Source organism: Lottia gigantea (assembly GCF_000327385.1).
Source record: "Lottia gigantea unplaced genomic scaffold LOTGIsca_5, whole genome shotgun sequence".
Classification (NCBI taxonomy): domain Eukaryota; kingdom Metazoa; phylum Mollusca; class Gastropoda; family Lottiidae; genus Lottia; species Lottia gigantea.
Window position 1 is genome coordinate 5,700,826 of NW_008709715.1, and position 6,700 is coordinate 5,707,525.

A 6,700-nucleotide genomic window follows, 5' to 3' on the forward strand; every position below is an offset into this window, starting at 1 on the left:
CGCAAGGTTTGGTCATCTGAACGCACCTAGAAACTATCAAGAACATGGAGCCTAAATAAAGAAAGACACAACAATTTTCGATATGGATAACAACAAGGATCCTTTGTCATTGACCTTAATTGGAATATCCGTGCCCATTTACAGCTAGGTCGACTGGTATAATGTGCTTTTCTACAACCCACCCTCTGGTTCATGTCGTAAAATAGTGGGTAAAACAGATTCTCAAAGAATGTTTTGTCCAGTCGTTGTGAAGAAAACATCAGGGTTAACATCAAGTAGGAAATTAACAATAAAATAAAAAGTTGACATGATTTGCGAAGATAGTTCATAAAGATAGATCACAGTGGTAGGTCATAGTTAGATATAAGCGACTTGATGAAATTCAATAGAGTTATCCAGCGTTACCTGGTTTTTTGATTGAAAACCTGATAACAGTAAGCCCGTAGATACTACAGGTTACACACAGGTTTTTTTTTCTATGAACTAAAATACGTGTTTTACCGCCATCTCTGTGGCCGGATACAGACAAATAGAATACAGTATGCTGCATTATCATTAATGTGGACGTTACATGCCTTCACGAGGGCATTATTATTATTCTTTATCTTTATCTTTAATCTTTATTTCAGTATATAAGGCCTCCAGCCCATAGTACATAATGTGCTAGTACAATACTTGAAGATATGAATATAAATAACTTTGTACAGATGCATACTTCTTTACAATTATATCAAATTTCAAAATACCTTTCAAATATATAAAATACGAAAAAATACTTTCCAAATATTATTATTATTATTATTATTACGAGGGCAGTGGACATCATAAATATACTGTACATTTAGAGTAGGATGGCTCCCTGAAAAGTTAGTTAAATAACAGCCAAATCCTTCTTTAATTTCACGATTTAAATTTTAAGCACGTAACTGTATCAAAATGGATTACCCCCCTGAAAAAATTTCTGAGAACCTTCCTTACAGCAGCTGAACACGTTACACCATTGCCCCTCCGGATATATTACTTGCCCCTCCAAACAAATCAAGTCTGGCTACGGGCCTTTATTTGTTTGATTTCTGCGCTCTGTGGAAAAGCTTATCTTAGTGATTTGTATACAATCGCTTGTTTTCCGAGGAAAATGAACCATCCTGTTCTCCGAAAACTGCAATAGTGCCATACATAATAACAAGATTTAGTACAGCATTGGCATTGTGGTATCATTTTATTAAATATCACCCTTTTGCTCAAAGCTGTCCTATTTTCAAAGCCTAATCACCAGTATCGTCCTATTGAACTATATTTTCTATTAGGCTATGATTTTATTTTTTAAAAGAGTATCGCGGCACACAGTCGTTTCAATGATTTACGTAAAAGAAACAAAACATGTGTCTTATACCAGCCACCGTAGATAATCTACCTTCCCCATAATACAATTTCTATATCTTTTTCCTTATTAATACAGGGTAGGGTTCAATACATCAGTATATCCTTCCCTAATTTCCATTTTTCAAAACACGTTCCGTTTTTATAATATACCCTTCGAATACCTGGTTATATTGTTGAGTTTTCACCCGAATAGACCAACAAACTACATCTTATAGAGTCTTATATTCATTCAAGCGCTCATACATTGTAACCCTATCCATTTTTAGTTTAATCCTGCTATACGAGAGGCGTTAAAGCTCTATGACCGACTACTTTACACTGAATATTTTGTGATAAATTTGGATCTAGCTGAGGGAAATATCATTTTATGGATTATAAATAATTTTTAATGAATTCACAGTGAGTAATTTCTTTGTTTTTATTTATGTTCTAGACCATGGGTGAGTTATTATCTAATTTGTTTCATATTTAAACATGTGTAATCACCAGGTGTATACATCGTGATAATCTGATCTGGTGGGGTTAATAATACATATGAAGAATCTCCCATCCATGGATTACATTGGGTAGAAACTTTCTGTTCAGATGTTCCCAGGAGAGTGTGATCCACGCCAGGAAGATTTATGTATTTGGGTACAATCATAAACCCTATTTAGATATTTTATATACAGGGACTGTGACTTTGTCTACATTGCTGATATAATTCAAAGTCGATATTGACAGCGATATATAATTCAAACTTTGGATTTGATATTTCTGTACCAAATTAGTCAAAACCTACGTATATTAGTCTACCATGAAAGGTGAGATGAAGGGACCATACTTGTTAAAAAAAACTAACTCCTGGTTTCTCGTGCCAAACCATAGGGCGTACCCGAAGCAAGTTTCCATGGTATTTGATTTACAATTATTCTAAATTCCGCTGTCAAATGATATAATCATGGTACCTCAAGAAGTCGAGGGTCTCGGGTCCAACAACTTTGTATGCTAGTAAAGAAATATTAACATACGTTACTTAACATTGTGATATTTCAGAGGATTTTATTCTATAATAGATGATTTTCGGCTTTCATTTTTGTCTTCATGTCGGTCCTCTCGTTGGTATTCAAACAAATTGTTCCTGGTTTATGATGGGTGTCGGTTTCAAATAAATTAATCCTGGTTCTGATGGGTGTATGTCGGTTCTACCATTGTTATACAAAGAAATTAATCTTGGTCCTGATGGGTGGATGTCGGTCCTATCCTTGTTATACGAAGAAATTGATCCTGGTTCTGATGGGTGTATGTCGGTCCTATCCTTGTTATACGAAGAAATTGATCCTGGTTCTGATGGGTGTATGTCGGTTCTATCCTTGTGATTCAAAGAAATTGATCTTGGTTCTGATGGGTGTTTGTTGGTTCTTTTTTGGTAATTCGAATAAATTTATCCTCGGTTCGATGGGTGTATGTCGGTTCTATCCTTGTTATTGAAATAAATCGAGTCTTGATTATGATGGGCGTATGTCGGTTCTGTCCTTGAGATTGAAAGAAATTGATCCTGGTTCTGATGGATGTATGTCAGTGATTCAAAGAAATTGTATCTTGGTTTCCTGGATAGTCTGTTAACCAGAAGTGAAGAAATTGAACTTGTTTTGCATTGATATATACCACATCTGTAACATCTGATATATACAAGAATTAAGGAAAATGTGTAGCTAGTCAAAGAAAGGATCGAACCATAATGTTTAATATATACACCTAATAATGTGGATATTATGTGGTAATTATAATATATGATTGTTTAAAAATAAATGCCCCTAGCTATACTTAAATATATCACTCTATAGTTTACCATAAATACAATAATAGATCAACGTCTGATCAACTCGATTTGGGATGATTTTAACTTTATAAATTGTTTAACTAAGGACAGTCTAACTAATTTTACATATTCGGGTAAGATATTTGCTTTATTGATTACTGTGGGCAGAGAGTCCAGAATTCAGGGGATCACACTCAGACTGGGCGTGTCAATTCTGTATTCTCTATGACACCTCTACATCCGTTCTGTTCTGGTCCGTAGCTTCAGGGAAATCCCTCTGAAAACATTCTGACATCTACCAATACCATTACTGCTACTAAACACTATACTCCATTGCCCCTCCTGATATATTACTTGCCCCTCCGAACAATTAAGTGTGACTACAGGCTTGGTTTTGTTACAGTTCTGTAAGATTTTCTCTCGTTATACATGTAAATTGTACTATTCTGAGTTTCAGAGATTTAGTTAGGCTACTTTGATTTTAGTATCATTTACTTCCAATTTTAATATCCAATAATTCAACTGTTAAAAGAGACAACTAAGAAGAATTAAATCATGCTTTGATCCAATTTTTTACTGGGATTTGCACTTCTTCTAGAGAGTGTTTATAGCTTCAAGTGTTAATTTGATATTAGTATAAAAAATTTGCAATTTTGAGAGTTCACAAGGTGTATAAAGTTAGTTTGGTCTAAAACCCATGATATTGAATCATATTATTTCATAATGTGTCAATATCAACATAAATTACCTTACTAGGGACCTGGTCAATAATAGGTTACATTATATCCATTCTGTGACCAAGTTGTAACCAAATCATTTTGAGAGTTCACATAGCTAATAATGCTATTTCGGTCTATGTACTATAATACTGTATCATATTATGTCAATGTCCACAATAAATTCAGCTATTAAGGACAACATGGGGAGTCTATTATGACACCATTATGTCGTTGATAACCTCTAGAAAGTGTCTACTTCACATGCTGGTTGATACGTCAATCAAACATGATATTTAGATTTATACTAAACTTCAGTGGCATTTTAAAAGTACATTTAGATTTTTGATATGTATTATATATCACAAGAAGGTGCGCCATTTCTATATCGTTCCTTGAATTGTCAGGATTCTCTCAGCAACCCTTTTGTGTCATTTAGGGTTTGCGAAAATATTGAAATTTCAATATTTTTATTGCTGCTGATTGTCACAAATGAAATTCAAATCTGGATGTTACATTTCCTGTGGCTCTACAACCACAGGGACGGGTTGAACCAAGACGACGCCACCCCCGCCCCCTACCCAAACATAAGGGAGCTCTATCTCTAGAATTAGCATTAGCAACAGACTGAAAATCTTTGAATCTTCCATTATCAGGCAATCAACTGACTAACAGGGATCTCTGAATACAGGCGAGTATAATATGTTAAAAAAAATCCGGGGAGGGGCTCCAACTCACAGAAGTCCACGTGCTCCAATTCATCTAGTTGAGCCACTATTCGTTTCGTAAGACTTAAAAACTTGGCTGGCTAAGCCGAGCAAGCTCATCTGTGACACTTGATCCCACTCTGCGACGAGGTTTATCAACCTGGCAACCCTTTCAGAGAGTCCACATGGCTAATGTTGTTTTTGAATATAAATGTATTTGTTTTATAAAGTAATGATCAGACGACAAAATCACATTAAAAAACGAAAAAGATTTTACCACAAGAGGAAGTGTTGGTGTATGTTAATATTTTTTACAGTGAACTCAGGAGTGATACTGATCAAAACCTTTTTATACCACCCCTCTGTGATTTTAAAACATTTTCTAAATCTGGATGAGTTTTTATGAATGACAGCGACTGTGAATAATTGATGTTATTATGTAAGAGATATGTAAGATAGATATAAGAAATATCCCGCCTCGCCCAATTTTTGTTTATTATAGTTTTTGTCGTTTACCTTCAATGAACGTGCTGTATAATACACTGAGGTAAAACTGAGATTATATGAGATCAAGGGTTGAATATTTTTGTGGGATTATATATGTTACAGATTAATAGAATGACATATTTCATGAAAATAGAAGGAAACGGATCATCGAACTAAAGGAATTTTGTGAAAGAGTGTATGTGTTCCAGAGACTACTTTATATCTGAGAACTGTTACATAGATTGCTTGTGTATAGTATAAGTAAATAAATCTGTAAAAATAGCTTTTTCTTGGAGTGTACTAGGATATTTTCTTGGATTACTTGGATTCTTGTTTTGGTTGTATCTTGGTCAGTTGAAGATCAGAATTTAGACTTTCTATTGACACTGAGTGGCAATTTCATTGTTTTCAGGGTTTTTCCTTAGAACTGGAAGACAAAATCCACAAAATGTTTGGGACGTCTGTCGATTGATGAAATGATTTAACTTGTGGAGTTACTCATTCGAGCCTTTAAATTGAGGCCCTGCAAGAGGTATTTTCTGATTTTGATCTTCTCAGTTTACAGTACTGTGGTTGATTAAAATTACTTATTCAAATAGGACAAAATTTTATTACTTCCTGAATGGCCCAGTTTGACTTTAGTAGTGTCTAAAACGCAGATCGTTGAAAATATGATAAGATTCGTCGAGTGGAAAACATTTTAATTACATAGTGTACCCAGGTATGTTGAAATTTTGGTTTTTAATTCATTATTTTGGCCTTTGTAAATAACCAGCCGAGTTGAACAGCAGAGTTATCATCTTTCCTCTCCGCTGAACACTGTTTGAATAATATCATTAAAGAGATGTAGTCACTTAATTATTTTGATAACAATCATAATTTTCAGAGTCCGTATCTTCATAAAAGTACTAGTGCAATGCTGTTGTTTTAAGTGATGTACATAAGACAGGTCTTGTATACACTTTTAAGGACTTATACGCTTGCAGTTCTAGAGCTTTGCAGAATGAAAATCTGAAGATGGATTGTAATACAGTCATGTAGCTAAGCTTCCTAATGTCGAATACGAAGGACCGATAGAACAACACTTTCACTGAAGAAATGTGTTTCTCGATGTAGTGGTAGACGGAATATACATGTATTACCAGTCTCCTACCCATTAAAAACTTTGGGCACATATGACTATAAAATTAAGTGACGTCAGCTACCTTTAAATCCTTGCCAATTTTTATTTGAATAAGAAAGATGAATTAATAACAAATTGAAATGAAATAAACCCATTAACTCCTGCATAGTTTTCATCTAAAAGATAAAGGTAGCTGAAGTGTTGTTTCTTCGGCTGATAGAAGTGTTAATTCGACGACATTATCCCTTTAGGCTGTGAATTCTCTACTGAACACATGAAATTCCTTACTTCGAAAACAGACAAGTTAGTTGAGATTATCCCAGTACGCATAGGAATTTAAAACTGTGCTGAAAAACAAATTTTATTTGAACAAAATAATGAGGATAGGATACACTGGACAGTCACGACTACGTTCTAAAGGATAGGATCATATTATTTATATATGTACTAATACCAGGACAAATCTTTTGTTCAACTACTGTAT